Genomic DNA, 19,360 nt, shown 5'->3' with positions numbered 1-19,360 from the left:
GAGAGGTTCTGTGGATAGCATTGTCCAACAATATTTGTATGGCTTTTGAAAGACTGTAAATTCTTTTTTAAATTCTGTAAAGTTTTCATGACTCCTGATACAACACTGCAAGAAAGTGTTATATGAATTTTTTTAAAGCTAAGGGGCAGGGTATCTTCCAGCCCAGAACCCAGAGGAAATCCTAGTGTTAATCAAATAAATGTTTTGTACTACTAAACACTCCCCCTGGCACACACATGCACATGCACAAACACACGCACACACACGCACACACACACACACACATTTCAGTTTGAAAGCAATATGGCAATCGCAGTAGTCTTCATGCTCACCAGTTCCCTGTGTTCTCCAAAGACTCCAAAGAGGCCCTCTCAGCTCACCAGAAGACATTTTGTTTTGGACGGAATTAATAAGGTAGGAAATTACATTCACACTCTCTGTAATCAAACATCCAAACACAGGGTAATCAGAGGACCCAGTCCTCTCTGTACCCGAGATTCATGTTTCTAATTAGCACAATTCAAACAGCGTGTACACAGTCACACTGTTTGTGTTGATGTAGCCCTGCCTTCGCACCGTGTTTTATTTGCATGCATTACCCCGGGCAGATTACTTTTCTCATTTCGTTATTGTTTATTTGGACCCTCTGTAAATTCATGCTGAATAAAATGTGACTCGGGGTATGCAAACACATGAAGCGCTTTCCTGTACCCTACCAGGGAAGAAGCGGCACTATGATGCATAATGAATCTCTGAAGAATCCTGTTTGCTTTGGAATCAAACAACTCTCAAGGAATAAACTCTTCTGTATGCAAATTATGCTGATGCTCTCAAGCATTCGACATCTTAACCCAATCACAATCTAACATCTAATCTATTTTGCATATCCCATATGGCAATGAGTTATGACATTGTCATATGGTGATACCACATGAAAGCCAATGATAGACGCAATTTCAGTGTCTTGGCGATCTCTAATTGGACAGTATTTGTTTGCAATTGTAAAGTTATAATTACTGTCTTATCATACTTCTCTTTACAATAAGAGTCATAAGAAGTCACAACAGAAAGAGCTGGAATCAACCTGACCAAATCTAATGGCTCCACTGATCTGACAGGTATAAGCTTAAGATTTTCTTACCAGAAATGGGCTAAATTGAAAAGTTATTCAGGCCTCCTGTAAGATAAGATAAGATAAGATAATCCTTTATTTGTCCCACAACAGGGAAATTTGCCGTGTTACAGCAGCATAGGGTATAGCGCAACAGTGCAAAAAAAAGAATATATAATAAATAAAGATATAATAAAAATAAATAATCAAACAACAAGATATAATAAGTAATAAGTAGTAAATAAATAAAAACAGACAGTACACAGTTTGATAGACATTAGACAGTAATATTGCAAATGAGTGAATTATCAATTTTGATGTGTGTGGTGTACTGGGAGCAGTGTCGATTTCTAAGTCTGATTGTAAAGTCTGACACCAGCAGGAAGAAAGAACCTGCAGTATCTCTCCTTCACACACTGCGGGTGAAGCAGCCTGTCACTGAAGGAGCTGCCCAGTGCTGTCAGAATATCCTGAATGGGGTGGGACTTGTTCTCCATGAGGGAAGATAGCTTACCCATCGTTCTCCTTTCTCCCACCACCTCCACTGGGTTGAGGAAGCATCCCAGGACAGAGCTGGCCTTCTTAACCAGTCTGTTAAGTCTCTTCCTGTTAGCAGTCGAGATGCTGCTGCCCCAGCAAACCACTCCATAGAAAATGGCTGATACCACCACAGAGTCAAAAAAGGTCCTCAGGAGTGCTCCCTGCACTCCAAAAGACCTGAGTATCCTCGGCAGATAGAGTCTGCGCTGTCCTTTCTTGTATAGTGCATTTGTATTGTCAGTCCAGTCCAGCTTATTATTCAGGTGAACTCCCAGGTACTTGTAAGATTTCACCATCTCAATGTCCATTCCCTGGATGTTCACTGGTGTAGGAGGACAGTGTTAGGACTGCTGTTTGCTCTCGTAAAGCTTAGCTAGCCCATGTCCATGGGCTTACTAGTCCTCTTATAAAGCAGTGCATCTAAAATGAAATCTTTATCAAATGATGCTGTCCATCCTCACACCTGACATTAACACATATATATATATATTATATATATATATATATATATATATATATATATATAATATTTACATATAATAATAATTACATATCAAAGATGAGATGCACCTCACTTCAAAAGGCAAAAGGTCCAGCTTACATCGCAGGTCAAACTGTCACATCACTGAACTCGTTGCACTATAATTGTGAGCAGTAAAAAAAAAAAAAAAAAGAACTTGGCTGTGAATTGACTGTGAGTCAGCATTAAGGACAACTGTTCATTAAATTGAAATTTAATTCTGGTTGCCTGTACAGTATGTACCATTTGGGACAGGAGGGATTTAAACTGTAGCAGATTCTAAATGGTAAAAATGAACATATGTGATGTATGGTTTTAAATAGACGATTGTTATCCTTTTTTAATGTCAAACCATGCCAGTAAGTGATTATATTTTATCAACTATTTTCAAATAGTATAAACAGGTCCTTGAAGAGTGACAGTTACTACTGCACACGGTGTGCTATCCTGTATTTGTCACTGTATTTTCAGCGGTATTTTCAACTGGTTTACTTTTGTGTGCGAGCAGGACACTCAACAAAAATGAATTACGAGGAGGCCTGCCAGTGTGCCAGCCACAATGTCCTCATTTTCAACAGCAGCTCAACCTCATCCCACTTGGCCATCTGGCAACCAATCCTGCTTTGCACAACACCCTTTTTGGGGAAGATTCAGCTCTCTGAAGCGCATGCGACAAAGACCCATTGACATTGTAAGAGCAGTTTGGAGCTGGGCAGAAGCTCCCTTCCTCGAGCTCCCTCCAATCTCTGCTCATCATTTTTTCCCTCCTCTGTTTATTTTGGTGCTATGCGCTCAACGTGCGGAGGCTGATTTGAGGTAATGTCAAACTTGGGACCCGCGTAAGATTGACATGAATAATTGAACTCACATCAATCACGAAGCCGGTCCAGGAGGCTCAAAGAGGATCGATTCTCTCCACTAAGCCCCCTCAGCCCTTTGCTTCCCTGTGTAGTCCTTACTTTGCTGTTTCTCAAGTCATATCTAATTCAACTTAAAAGATACATGCTTCTAGATGAGCGTTTGAGAGACCCAGTGGGCCAAAGTGTTTTCCTCTCACCTTTATGACCACAAAGATTAAGACCTTCAAGCAGCAGGAGTCACTGCAAAAAGACCCTTCCCATGGTGCAACAGTTCCTGTGAAACATAGACTCAAAGAAATCTGGCAGCTACGAGAGGTGAATTTAAAAAAAAAAGAACCGTTGAAAAAATAAATAAGTTGTCCCATTAATTAAATTGCACCGACCAATAAATAATTGTTGCAGTGAATCAAATTAAAGCAACCACAGAATTTTATTTCTTTCAATGTATGGAAGTGAAATGTTGCACTAAATCAAACCAGGGTACATAACAACTTAAACAATAATGCTCTAACCTGCCTGCTGTTGTCAGATTGCAGACTTATTAAATTTGCTTGGGGAGTTCACTTTGATTATGTGATGACTTGGGCACAGCATTACAGTTTGTCTGTAGAAACAACATATATAATTCATAGAAATTGATGACAGCACTTGCTAAATTAGCCAGCTAGCTGCCCTGACTAGAACAGAATAAAAGAATTTAGAACTTTGTCCTATATTCCTGTATTAATCCTATATATACAGTATATCTGCTGATCAATCTTGTTTTAATAAATGTAACCTCAACAGGGATGGTTATGGCTTCTAACAGTATATTCAACAGAAAGAAAATAAATTCATATGTATATATGTAAGTTAACCAAGTCAGTAAAACAATGAACAATGAATGCTTTGTCCCACATTGGCATACCATCTTAACAGCTACAGAGCTTCTACTGACCTAGCTGTTCAACCTCGTCATCACTGCACAAGAATCCGTATACAAATTAAAACCTGAGATAAAACGAATGACAGTCAATGTACCAAAAAGAAAAAAGATTGTTATCCTGCTTCCAGCAATTGTAAAAAACTAAGGATCACTTACTGGGACAAACTGAACCACGTTTAATGCAGAGAAGGTGCAGCAGATGGCAACGACTTAAACAAACAAACAAGCAAACATAATAACAGGTTATCTTGTAGCCCCTCCCAGGCACAAGGTCACTGGCTCATTACAAGTTTTAAGCCATCGACTGAGGAATAGAGCACTTCCATTTCCAAACATTCTGTGGAAAAGTGGCCACAGTGTTGATGCACAGCGAGCGATTGCGCATGTCGCCAGCACGTCGTCATCTCTCGCCGGTGTCCGCTCTGCCTCCAGCTTTCTGCGCCACTGCCGTGGAGGCCAAGCGACACTTGCTCCACGCATGTTCTGCCACTGTCCTGCATGACAGTGTGAGCATGCTCCCCTGCCCCATCTGCGGATGCAGGGGAATCTATTATTTTTCCAATCCCAGGGGAGCTGGAAAGGTCCCCCGCGTCATTATTTCCCTTCAGAATGTAACTGACTTCGCCGCACACCCTAATTTGCTTGCCGTAATTATAGGTCGTGCTCCCCCTTTGTAATTTATAAAACCTTTTGTTCTTATCAATAATGAATGGGCTCGGGCATATCGCCGCGCTATAATATTTTGATATTATGAAAATGCTAATGTGTCAGGGACCCCGAGCCTTATCGGCCGGGGCCGATGCTCTATTAGGCAGCCGGCGGAAGAAGTCAGACGCAAATTGCTTATGTTAATGCCCTGTTGTACTTGGACAGGATGAGGAGTCCACAATTAATTTTTTCCAGGCGGTGGACGGACAGGCAAATTTATTTCCCTTCCTTAAACCCCAGGCTCCCTCCTTTTTTTTCATTGAGACTGTACACAGAAAGAAGAAGAGGGAGTGGAGAGACAGAAGGAGAGAGAAAAGAAGGGGGGGTGTGGTGGTGGTGGGGGGGTGGGAGGGGGGTGCCTGGGAACGATCCGTGACCTAATTGAAAAGCGCGGCGAAAAACGGCAGGCGAAACGGCGGCGTCCGGGAACCGAGGCAGCATCTTCATTCATTCCGCTGACAGTGTTTTCGCAACTTAAACCTGTTTTATTAATTATGTTTGACATTTCCTTAATTAGTTTCATTTACATCAAATCGGCTCCTACCAGACTATTGCACCATACATCATTTTGCCAGGGCCTAAGAGCCCTCTGAACAGAGGAAGCAGAGAAACGCCAGGGCCTTTTTATAATTACACGAAAAAAGGTAAGCGCAAAGAAAGTCACCATCCCACTCAATCAAGGGGACCTCTGTAGCAGCTACTTCTAGAGCGCCGAAACAGATCGTTACTCCGTTCATCTACTGTCTTTGCTTTGCGGCCTTTGCCGTCATTACAATCTGAGTTCATTATTTGGAATGGTGTTTATCATCATTGTGCTGGCACTGTGATTGCTCCATGGGTTTTCTGTAAAGTTCTACTTTACAACACATAGCTTTAAAAGTGCTCGTCTCTCAGAGCCTCATATAAAGTCCCATGACACGATTTACTGTATTTATATAAAATAAATGCAACAAAGGGAAAGGTTTTCTGTTGGATGTGCCAAGCATATTCCTCACTAGTTGACATTTAGAAGTTTGATTTCTGTTCTGAACAAAACAACTGGTTTTGCTGGGTTTGTTTATGTACTTCATTTTCAATCAATCAGGTGAAAGCCCAAGGTGTCCTTTAATGTTTTCACATTTTATGATTCTTTATAAAGCGGCATGTATTTGACCGTTTTAATATTCTCCAGACAGTTTAAGAGTTAAATATACATTTACAGTTTATAGCACGCAGCCAAAATGACTCATACAGAACTAATTCAGGACAAGAACTGTAAGAGGTTACAATAATTTTCCTATGTACACTGCTGCTATATTTGCCAGTTTCTAAACTTCCTCAAGCAGGTAAAGAGTAAAATATATGTTTACAGAATTTAGCACCACCACGGTCAGCACTAATCCCAGACTACAGCTCGCTCCTCAGACCATTGAGCTGTTAATTTAATCTCATGTTCTGTCCTCGGAGTGGTCTCATGAGCAAATCCATTGAGATGAATCGTCTCTCACGCAAGCCCATCCCCAGGAGGAGGCACACAGGTTAGAGTCGCGCACGGACCATTATCCTACATCCTATAATAAGCCCAGGCAGGAACATTTGTTTTCTAAATAGGACAATAACTAAACTTTAAAGGTTGTTAAAGTGCCTGCTGATGAGCTGCTCCATTTTAACGGTCTAGACTATGGGGAGAGGAGAGGGTTTTTTTTTTCACCAGGGGAATCTTAATGCCGGTCTCAGTAGGTTTCAGTCTCTTTAGGAATGCCAGGTGGAACCAAATGCTTTAACCAACTTCTGTGTTATTATTATTATTATTATTATTATTATTATTATTATTATTATTATTATATATCTTAACCCATTATGCATTTACTATAAATCAACTCAACTTTTTTCCAGCACTCTTATTCCTTTATTACGACTGTTCAAGGGTTGTAGATATTAATTACTATGCTTTTTAACCCCTGGAATATTTCAAACCTTCTGTCATCATGACTGCTATATATTATGTTGCTTCTGTCATCATGACTACGTACATACATACTCACACACGCACACACACACACACATAAACTTTGTGTTATAGCTTTTTAAACAGGTGTCTGAAAGCCATTTAACAAACCCTCCACAATGCCTGTCTGTTTTCTTCACAACAATTCTAGTTATGAGAGTCAGCACTAATTTGCTAATACTATTTTTGGCCTTGTATGCTAAAAATGCAATGGAGCAGTTTAATATTTCATATTATACATGCTGTCTGGTTTGCCTGCTAAATCTGCATGCTTGCAGGGCTATTGAAGGAATAGGACTCAAAGTCCCTTAATTAGGGATCAACTAGAGGAAAATGATCCAGCTCTTAAAAGCATTGCATAAAACTCTGTCTTTTAACATGACTCAGTTTATATCTTTTACAATGGAATGGATTTTAGCATGTTCTTTACAGAATAGCTTATTTGTTTCCAAACACTATTCATCTTGATATGGATTTGATAATTTATTGGCTTTTTTTTTCTTTCTTGGTATACTGGTATTAACATGTATGCAAGAACTCTGTTCTTTTTTCTGAAGCTTGGACATATTTGTTCTGGGTTTATTTCAGCCTTTTATGTGATGTCTTCGGGCATTATTAAATGTTTATGACTTCATGAAAGGTTCAATGGCTATTAAATCCGCCCATCTAGAAGGAAACTGGAACTGAAATTGTCTCTCCGGTGCCTTTCGTTCGGTAGTTTGTTAATAATAAATAAATACACAGGGAAGTTTGTCCATCAGTTACATTCATGCACCCTTCCCCAGACACAGCCCATGAAATGAAGAAAGCAGCCATGTCATCGCTGAAACACCTTTGTGATTAAAGCATATAACTAAAGTTGAGGTGCATACAGACGAGAAGGTAATGGAAAGGTTTATCAACTGTCAGGTACTATCAGTGCTTGCATTGGAAGGAAAACAGGGCAGACAAGCTTCAACTTCTACAGCTGATGAAAATACAATGTCTGCGAGAGGTGTTTTAGGCCGAATGTTGATACACTTACAACATCATCTTCTTCCAGAAAGCAGAACAAAGACATATGGCAGTCAGATTTGTATATTCCTACAGCATCAAGCACAAGAACACTGAAACAACCCCAAAGTTAGACTTCCACCTACACTAGAATGTTAATACAGCCAGAACCACCCTCACCACCACCAGCACACACACACACACACACACAACCACCACCACCCCCATAGACATATACACATGCAAATTCTTAACCTTAAGTTCTTGAAGCTTGTTTGTTCATGAAATATTTATCTTTGCATTTTCAACTATAAATCCAATATCATAATTGATTCATTTGATCTACAGTAGCTTTCAGAAAGTTCTAGAAAGTGACACTTGTGTTTAGTCCTGCTGCATCTCTGGTTCCACATTCACTTCCACATTCAGAGCATTTACTATGAAAGAGCAACAGAAAAGACAGAGGAGGCCATGCATGGTATCAATGTAGCACATCTCAGAAAAAAAAAAAACATGCATTACTCTTTGGAGAACATCATTTTCTAGGAGAGAGGCCAGTAAACACCCGCCTAATTGACATTGCTGCTGGCAGTCACATAGCGCCCAGATTCAAATTCTTAGCAGCGGGGGGAAAGCAGGAGAATGGCACTATTTTTAGCCAATCTTGACATCAAAGGTGTCTCTACTCAGGAGCCAGGCCTCAGCTCAGGGGCGACAACATAACCATGTTAAAACCTCTCAACGAGGCTCTTTGCGGGACAGGCAACTCCGAATCTCGCTCCCTCTCCTCTACCCCTCATCATTTTCTGCCACGCTCTCCCTGGGCAATTCCCACAAGCCACAGCTGCTCGGATTGTTAGAGAAGGCCCTAGCGACGCAGCGATAAGGTGACAAGTGTCATTGGGCAACGCATAAGATATGTCCCCCGTTGGCTGAAAAAACAGCGTCCTACTTTAACATTCACTGAAATCTACACCCAATTAATCTGATACTCACCTTATCGGTTCTAATCCAGGGGATGGAATCACAGGCAGACCGATTATCTGGCAATATTTTATTTCCTTTGTTTAAGAACCTCTACAATGTGCCTAAATGGCTGAGAAGTTAGACACTAGTATAGTACATGAACTATCAATGAGCTAACTACCACTAACAGCAGTAATCAATACTCAAAAGTCAATCTATTGCACCTAGCACTGAACCTTGACTGAGAAAAATCCAAATGCTTGAGTGGCTGCGGTATATATTGGTTCAGGGTTTGTAAAGAGATGGGCATTGTTTTTAGATGAAATGCAAATATTTGACATCATTTTATAATGAGAAATTTGGCTGTATTGGTAATTCACAGTTGAAACCAAGAGCAGGTTGTTTTCGTACCTGGTGTCCTCTTCATTTCTTTTTCATTTGTACATTCTGGCAATTGCCAAAGTTTCCACACTGGATTTGAAAAGATAAAACTATTTGAAAGCCTTGAATGTAATAGTGCAACAAAGTTGAAGAGAAATGTTGATTGAATCCGGGAGAATGATGGTCAAAATGTCAATGGAAGTTGAAAGGGAAAACTGCTTAGTACAAGCAAGTACGAAGTCCCCAGCTTTCACCTTTTCTCTGTATCCTTCAGCTCTTGTTTGGGATGTGTCATTTTTTTGATTCTTTTTGAAAACTTGCAATGATCCACAGTCTGTCTTCACTGTAAAATGAGGGGAAAAGCAATGAGAATTTAATGAAAAAACAAGTGCTCATCACAAACGTTAATTTGCATATCCTCTATGTGCTGTATGCAGTGTAAACCATAATACATATTTATTTAGGATGCAATGTGGTGGGACCCTTTAATGTAATGTGCAACACATGCACTCAAACTGACTCTTCCCCTGCAACATCCAGTCCAAATCTGTTTAAACAAATTCAGGATTTTGCACAATTGCAAGCTCAATCAGAATCACTGTAATTCTTTCATATTTAAACACAGAATGGAAAAGTGTGAGGACTCCTCATAAAAATTTATATCTCAATTCTAGCTTCTAATTTATAACCTAGCCCTTCAGGCACATATTATTCAAACATTCATAAAAGACCTATACATCAAAAAGCGTCAAGTCTCCCATTCATTGGTCTTCACATTCATGCATATTATATAGGGAGACCAGTCTTGACGGCTGCCCATCTTGCAATAATTATACATTAAATAACAAATGGATTGATGGATTGTCTGAATCATTCCCTGAAATCTGAGGGTTTCATATTAAATATAGTTAAATTTTAATGACCTTTCCGACACCCTTTCTTAAATCCTTGTATGTAAAGATAATAAAGTTTATGCAAATGCTATAATTCTATAAATTTTAGATTTGTCTCAATCTGTCTTACTCTGTTTTTGATGTGCCCAAAAATGGTACAATAGTGAGATGTGATTAAAATCTTGAAAGTAAATTATATGTTTAACTCTGAAGGGCTTGCACACTTTTTTGTTGATTCGATTTGTGTAGAAGATTTATTTTTATTAAGTATAAATATTCCTTTTTAAAAAAATCCTTCTAAGGAATCAATTTGCTGAGGGATGGATCCATGAAACAGACTAAAATTAAACAGACTGAGTGAGTATGGTAATAATGAGATCAGTGAACTGGCAGGGATATAGTGCTACTGTAGCATGTCTCCTTTCAACATACCAGGGCCCTCTGAAATTCTCCTAAATTACTATGCTTATTTAAGGTTTGTTTATTTGATTATAATCTATACTCATTACAGTTTATAATAGCCCCAAATATTGTGAATTGTAGCAATTTCACCTGACCTGACCTGTTAAATTTTTATTGCTGTTCAAACCGTCTGGAAACCTGCAACCATGCATGGGGCTCCAGAGTGGCTCAGACAGTAAAAGCCAGTGGAGCTCTAAGGTCTATGCATCACTAGTTGAGTCTGAGGTGCGTCAATAGCTGGCTAGGACCAGGAGTCCGTCAGGTGTCAATGGCCACTTGTTATTGTTGGTCTAAGATGCACTGCTCCTCAAATCTGAAATGGCTCCTCTGTAGTCCTCTGTGCAGCCTGTAATATGAAAAACAGTTACCAATGTGATTGAGTCTATTGGAGGAGAGCACATTGCTGTCTTCAGCACTTCCCGTGTGGGTGCAGTGCATGTAGTGGGGAAATTCAGAAAGGCAATGCTCACTTTTGAAGTTGGGGAAAAAAGGGGGGCATAAATAATAAAGACACAAAGTGCTTCATAAGGGGGAGGCATTCATTGCACTATAGGAGTCATGTAGTCTGTTTGTCTCTATCTTGAACCTGCACATGCCCACAAAATCCAACAGAAATAATAATCACTATGTAAGCTTTTGCAAAAAAAAAATGGATTAAAAGAAAAAAAACTCAACCCATATAAGGATTTGTCAGTATCTGTACTGTGCCCCAGGATGTGGGCACGCTTGGGCCAGCTCTCCTGACAAGAGCTCCGGCTCACTGTTTCAAACAGGCAGATTGTTTGCCGGAGCCACAGGGGTCTAAACAAACACTCAAAAAGCATTGTTTGCTTTTACCAGCCACTGTCCCCAGCGCCTGCTATCTGGGACGTTAAGTCGTAGGACATCGGCTTGACTCTATTAATTACCATCCGATCCTTCTTCTCCCGGATAATTAGGTACCCATTAGTTCTGATCAAGTAGTTACTTAATTATTGCGGTAATTAGTCTAATGGTCCAGCAAATTGAAGCTTTATCACTTTTGGGGTGCTTAATGTTCTTGGCAGTGCGCATCACAAGTGTCAGGGCTCAGGCTCCGGCAGTCAAGCGGGGCTGGAGGAAAGTTATTGCCGCGCCACAAAATCAGCTCGGGCTCTTTATGGCAAAGTGCATTCGAATTTGAAATGAGCAGAAAGAAAGTGGGTCGCCTCTGTGTCACAACCAAGGATGCATTTAGTTATGTAGAGTATATGAAATAAATGCAAATATTCTCACAGTGTACCTTCATATAGACTGTGACAGCCGTGTTCAGCAGTATTCAGATGAAACACCAGGTGCATGAGTAAAGCACTGTTTAATGCCATAGTTTAGCTTCACTCTTAGCCTCAATAAGCACTGAAGAACATTGTGGAGAAAGTAGGAAGGCAAATAGCCCTTGATTGTGTGAGTTTACATTTGGACAGCATATATAGCCCTTATGGGGCTTCTTGGTTGCATGTCATTGAATATATGTAGATCAGCAGGCTGTGTGAGCCTGTGATGCTCTAGTCTTCTATGTACCAGGTCAGTATAAATAAAACCTGTGACCCTTCACCTCCTGTGATATCCTCCCACTCATTTACCCTTTTTAATTTAAAGCTGACAAGAGCTACATTGAACACAGTTATTTACTGATGGACATAGAAAATGGACATAGAACACCACTGGTAACACAAGCTTGCATAGGTCTGTGCAAGATACCATGACCTATTCCATAGGACACAGTGGAAAGATAATGACCAGTGAGTTAGCTAGTTAGCTAGTTAGTTATTTAGTTTGCTAGCTAGGTATCTGTTTAATCACTATTGAATTCCACCAAAATCGAGAATGCATGTTTTATCATTTCACTGAATGTTCACACTGATACGAATGTATGCAATAATTGACAAACTCAAAGGAAGCTAAAGTCAGCTTTAAGTGAAATGTCTGGAGAAGACAAGACAGAGAGGCCACAAAAGTGTTTCAGCTCATCTATCCCCAGGGCAACACCTTGACAAGGTGCCGCTCATGTCTCCGCAAAATACTAGCCGTGTCTCTGGTGTCTATTGTAGTGGTTGCCTGTTACCGTATCAGGTTGTAGTGCGGTAGGAATGGAAGCCACATCTTGCTCGATGTTCAGCCAGCAGCCTGCGCATCGCTCCAGGGTCAGCGATCGGCTTACCTGTGCCACGGAGAACAGGCCAATGGGCCGCCTCCAAGCCGGTGCAACCTGAGCCCCGCTTGCCTGTCATCACCTCCCAATTAGCTGCAGTTTATTGAGTCTGCTGGAGACAGCACGTGTCGACAGGTGAGCAGAGGTGTCATAGAGGTGCTGGCGCTGCCCGCCCCCACACCAACACCACCACCCCCCCACCCCCCTGGTCCCCCTGCCCCACCACCTACACTTACCAGACTGTCAGGGAATCAGAGAGACAGAAAGCAGAGACAAGTAACCTTGAAAACCCTGATAAAAACAGCATGATTTGAAACTCAGAACCATTTTCATAGCTCATAGCTTTCATGGTGGAAAAGAGTAAGGCTCTAATCGTGTAATCTCAATCACTCGTGACAGCAGCTATTTCAGGGTAGCGAGCATGGATGGAGGTTGGGCTCTGTACGTGCATTCGTTAGTGGTAAAGTTGCAGTTATTTTACTTTCATGTCTGTCCATTTCAATGATTGAATTAAAAGTAATGCCAACACTAGATAAGCAAGTAAGATATACAGACACCCAGATTCTATCAATATTTCCCATTGACTCTGACTAACAAAAAAATTAGTGCTCATTTTTTAGTACAAATGTGGTGATGTAATGTTCAACAAGGACAAATTATTTTTCTTCCTATTTTTGATAAGTGAATGTATAATTATGTTAAAGGGAACCTTGTATTTCATCATTTTACTACTCTGGCAATAACTCTGGGGAGAGCTTTTTGTCATCAGTTTCACATTTGTCAGTTTGTATGCATAAGAATGTCAAAGTGCATGGGAAAGTCTGCTAAGGCACTGGATAATGGGCTGGCCACACCTCGCTCCAGGTGATATAAATGAGAAGAGGCTCATGAGAGGCTTGCATTGTGCTCCTTGGTTTAAATATTTTTTAGTCCTGGTTTTAACTATTTAATCATTTTTATGTATGCCTGTTTTAACCTAACCTGTCCTGTTTATTTAGAAATAAATACAGCATTTTTTGGCATCTCCATTCATGTGTTTCTAAGAAACCTCTTTATGTGGTAAGTATTTGGCCAGCTTCTTCACAGTTGTTTTCATTAATTTTGGTGATTTCTGAATGCCAACACCAAACACTGAACTGAGTTTGCGCAGATAAGTTGCATTTAGTTGTTAGTTAAGGTTTAACAAACAATGATTGAATCCAGACCACAATTTCCTTATGAAATCTCGAGTCATTACACCAGCAGTGATGAAATTACTTGGATATAACTAGAATTGCTGCAGCCTTACTATTTTTAATATTTATAATGTCAGTAGTCACAGTCATGGAAACAATAGGATTCCCCATGTTGCCATTACTGCTCATCTGTGTTATACTACTACAACTACTACTGTTCTTTCTAGCATTATGACTCCTCCTACTGCCACATCTACTCCTATTACTAATAGTACTACCACTACCACAACTGTTCATACTACTATTTTTGCTATGACTACCATTACTACTACAACTACTGCCACTCCTATGACAAATATTAACACTACTGCAACTGCTACTACTACTACAGCTATTACTACTTCTACAGCTACTACCACTCCTATTACTAATATTACTTCCACAGTTACAACTGCTACTATTAGTATTACTACTACTACTACTACTACCAGCAATGCAACTAGTGCAATAACAGCAGCATTCATCAAAAATGACATTATCATTGTCATCATCAGTGCCATAATAAACTCATAGAGGTGACCCCTATAATAAATGATGTGAAATGGGGCTGTCTTGCTCTGCCGGTTCAGGGTTTCCCAACGCAAAGAATCCTCCGCCAGATTCCTTCAGAAGAATGAAATAAATAAATAAAAAAACAAATACAAAGAGAGAGAGAGAGAGAGAGAGAGAGAGAGAGAGAGAGAGAGAGAAATCGGGCACTGCTCCCTGCCATACGACGGCAGCGTGTGAAAACTGACACGCAGAGTTTTCAAATTGGGGCCAGGGGAGCCGAAGCATAAAATAACTTCAATCTCAACGGCTCTCCAAGGAACGGCGCGGAGGTGCGACCAACAACAGCACAACAACAGAGAGCCCAGGAAGGGGTGAAGGTAGGAGTTATTAGAGAATAAAGCACACCTCTCCGTTTCTCTCCCCCTCTCTCTCCTTCTTTTCTCTGGAACCCCGGGGATGATCAATGGATTTAGTCAGAGGGATATTCAAGCAGAAAATTGCTGCCTTTTGGCTTTCTTTGATGTGTTTCCACAACACACAGCGAACCTACAGTCCACCAGGGTTGAAAATAACAACCCAGGAGCTCTCACAAAGAGAAGGCCTGTACAGCACAAGTGGGAAGAGGATAGGAAGGGGGGGTGCTGTATGTTAAAGGAGGTGAGAATGACTAGATTGAAACTTTGTGGGTAAAAAAAAAAAGAAAAAAAGAATGCAACCTGCTGAACAACCACTGTACAACAGGGGCTATTTTTAAGAAGCTCTTTCTGACCAGCTCAGATCATTTCCAACAAAGAGCACACTCAGGGAGGAGGAATTGCATCGCCCCCCACACCACTGCCCCCACTAAACATTCTCTTGTTGATCAGACAAAGGCAGGATGCAATGGACTGTCCATCATCACACCAGACCTCCCGAGCTTAACCAAATCAACTTTTAAAAAGGTAACTTCACCATAAATCCAAGGGTTCTTGTGTTCTTACATTTACTATAGTACTATACTACTATATATACCCACACAGAAAAGCTATTCATTTGTATTAAAAAGACAAGCTAATCAGAAATCTTTATGCACCTTCATAACGTACTCCAGGCTTCATCTCACTCTCATAGTAGGCTCAGAATGCATTGCTCAATCTCTCCTTTATGCAGTTTCCACCAAATTACATTTTTAAATCACAATATTTTTAAAACCCTTTTTGATCACTTATATACATGAATAAAGACATGAAAAGGCTTATCTACACCTTTGAACTTTGCACTTATTTTGGACATGGATTGGCTTATAAGGACAATAATAAGTTAATAACAACTTAATTAAGTTAACATTGTGGTATTTGTATGTATATCCATTATATGGATATACATACAATGCTAGCCTCATACAAACAGACTGGAAAGTGTGTGGGCAGCCTCATAGTGTATTCTTGGAGGTGGAGACTGGAACAGAAACAAAGTAATTTGGAGTAAACATGGCCTTGAACAAAAAATTTAAAAAATAAATGACCTGCATGTTTCTGGGCAGTCACCTGTACACTTTGAAGGCTGATATGGAGATGGGGTTGGGGGGTGGGGGGTGGCTCAGGAACAAACAAACTGACTTGTCATGGAGAGTTATAAATCAAGCACACATTCATCGCTCATGCATGAGAGAGGGTGAATGTCAGGCACTGACGTCAGGGCGCAAAGAAATTATGGTAGGAATGGAAATTTCTCTTCTTTGAAGCTGGGCTCCATGCTTTTCAATATGCATGCCCACCAACTCATGAGGAATGGAACAGCCCATTTCATCTTAAATTTTATGCGAAGTTGCTCAAAATACTGTATGACAAAAAAATCATTGCCATTGTCGTAAATGCACCTACATATAAAGCGGTTGTCATTTGCCAGAGTTTTGCTAATAATGGATTTATCAATAAATTCTACGAATCCAATGTTTCCTTATGTGTATGTCATGATTAGAGGTGTAGCAGCTAGACCTAGACCTTTTGAAGACATAATTTTTAGTATTATTGGGATGCTACAAGCCACTGCCCTGCTTTATAATGACTTGTGATCAGGTCACTGTGTTTTTTGGCAGATGATGGTGTATAACATGTCCCACCTTTCGCAATATACTTGACCATATTCCAAAAGCTTGCCAGCAAATGTGATTTGATACCTTATTTCTTTTTATTCCAGGGGGCAGACAGAGATGGGAACCCTTCCTTTTTTAACAGCATGGGTCCATTTCATCTCCTTCTCCACTTCCTTATGTGCTGGTAGAGATATTTGATATTGAATATGTGCCAGTATTTATGAGAAAATGAAAAGATTGCTTATTATTAAATATTTATGATGACTACAGGTACCCAGAGTTTCATAGCAGGGAGCAATACCCTAATCTGGAAGTCTTGGTGCGGCAGGCTTCAGCAGAGTGACAAAACCTGTCTATTTGCTAAATAAACTGACAATTTTTCATCTGACATTTTTTTTTTATTTTTTTTATTATTATTACATTTTCTAAATATACAATTTAAGTCATTATTCTGAATAATCAGAGTAATCTGTAATCACAATCTCAAATCTCAGATGTATTCCATGCACCTTTGAATCCCTTTACATCTCAAAGCACCAGGAAACGCTTATAAAATGCCTCTTACAGGCTGCCCAAGCCTTCAGCAGCTGGGAGCAGTTTCAGTTTTAGATTGGCGTGAGGTGTCCTTGATGTGGAACTTTTCGAGGTAGGGAGAAGCCATGCTTTGCAGATGAGGCGAAAGAGTCTGCATTAGATGGGGGAGGGAGGCGGGGCTTGGCGCACACCATTATGTATGGGCTTGGATAATTGGGAGAGTTTGCTCCTGGGCTCCCTGCAGCGACTTGTGACGGCCCCATCCTTTTCCCGCCCGTCCCTAATAGATCTGCGATGCCCGGCCGGCCAATTAAAAGAGTCCGCCGCCTATTTGTCACAGGACAGAGGGGGGATGGGGGGGGCGGAGAGTTTAGTGTTTGTTTTAAAGTAATTGCCATGCAAATCATCGCAAATGGGAACCCGGGCACCAAGAGGGGGGAAGAAAAGAGAGAAAAAACTAAGAGCAGGGTAAAGCTGGCATGAAGGGGTCCACCGGTGATAAGTGTTGCTGTTTTTTTTTTCCCTTATATAATTACAGGGAGTCTGAAGGAGGTGGGTGTAGCCAGGGATGGATGCTTTGTTACAGTGGTGAAAAACCAGGAACTGTAATACAGGCTGTGACAGCGAGTATGTCTGCTTTTCAAATGACCACGTCGCGCGTTACATGCAGAAGCTTAAAAGCAGAAGGAATCGAAAGGAATCTCAGCCAGATGTGATGCTTGTTATCCAGTCTTCATTTTGCTCATCTGTGTCAGTTATGTTTTTTTAATCTGATCTGCTCCCGTTGTGTCTCAGATTGAACAGCCTTGCTGCCGACCTGCAGTGCCACTTTCATAGCCACGTAAATGCCTCAGACCTCTCTAATTAACACAGCATTAGATGTGAATGCTGTGAAATGTACGATGCCTCTCCATCTGATGTCCAAATTGTTGATGAGATCTTAACGCCGGTCGCTATTGGAGGACAGATCTCACAGATTAGATAGCCTGGAGGTAACGGCATCTCAGCAGTCTTTCACTCGCCCACTTGCTAGACTAGAATGGCCTGATAAAGCCCCGCACCGTGTCTCTGCGCCAACCAGCCAATGGCTTATGTACAGAGATGGTGATGATGTGTGCTCTGGCCCAGTCTCCCAGTGCAAATCCAATTACAGCATTTCAGACATTGCATTGAACTTTAACACCCAGGGAGAAGGTTTCACCACCAGCTGTAGTGAAAGGGAAAGAAAGGAGGCTAGCACAAAGTATGTTCACCAGTGCGCTTACCTTTTAAATTCAAGGCCGAAAGGTAAAGCAGGTGAAAAAAACCAAGGTGCATTGAAAATGTGTGCTTAATTCCAATCTGATATTTTACTGCATATTCTGTTTAGGGATTTCGGGGTTCAATGTGCCATTCAACATTAATGAGTCTATCCTAACGAGGGTAAGTGTCTCAAGGTTGTGATTTAATTGTAGATACACACTCGCAGGCTCTTTCACACACACACACACACACATACACACACACAGAGGTTGAGGGAGACTTTTATCTTTTTCGGTGTGGTTCCTATCAAGTCAAGGAAGAAAAAAAAGGATTTCTTTTTATGGTTTAATTCAACAATAACATTTGCGATCAGGGACTTTGGCATCTCAAGGGCACTGCTGGTGAAATTACTGAGACTCCGCGCCATTTATCATAGCCTGACATGTGTCATGTTCCAGTCTGCCGTGCGGAGGGGTTACAGCTGAAGCCAGCCTACTCTTCGCTGAGCAGCCATCAAAGACAGCATCTCTTATACATTAAAAAAAAAAGACTGGCAGAACCTCCGAAGGGAGGAGAATGGAAGAATCACAAAATGCTGTAGGACTTTCGGGAAAAAACAACAACAATGGCTGTACATTTCAACAACATAATTGTGAACATGAATGCATACATTCGGACGGTTTGTAGAAATGATGAAAAACACTTGGTTCTGGCATTAACACATACATGTTGTGGAAAAAACATTCTTCTGCCAGTTCTGAGACAAGAGAAAGGCATACTTTTCATGTGCCTATGATAGAGCTAGAAGAAGAAAATAGAAATATAGGAAATCTACCACACAGTAAGATGTGCAATCTTATGACATTGTTGTTACATTCTAATGGCTTTGATATGCAGAAAAATAGTGCTTTGCTTTTCTTGAATTAAATCTGTTGGTGCACTGTAATATATTACATGAAATTAATCATTAAAACTCCAAGGCACCAATGCCTCAATTTAGTCTGTCCACAAAGCACCTTGTGGAAGCTTTGGGTAACAAATTTAACCAAATGCTGCTTTTTGATTTGTTTTGTTTTTTTTTTTTTTCTTTGGCAAGAAAGGTAAAGGTCAGATGAGTTCAGCACTCAGCGCAATTAAAAGAAACAAAATGGTGTGTTTAAGCATGAAATAAAAACCTTCACAGATAGACTGGGCAGAGCACTGATACTCAGCAGAGGCAGGTTGGTGGGGACGGGTGTATGTGCGTTTCAGTGGGAGAAGGCAGAAC

The sequence above is a fragment of the Megalops cyprinoides genome, chromosome 13, assembly GCF_013368585.1.
Source record: "Megalops cyprinoides isolate fMegCyp1 chromosome 13, fMegCyp1.pri, whole genome shotgun sequence".
Lineage (NCBI taxonomy): Eukaryota > Metazoa > Chordata > Actinopteri > Elopiformes > Megalopidae > Megalops > Megalops cyprinoides.
This window is presented reverse-complemented; position numbering follows the sequence as displayed.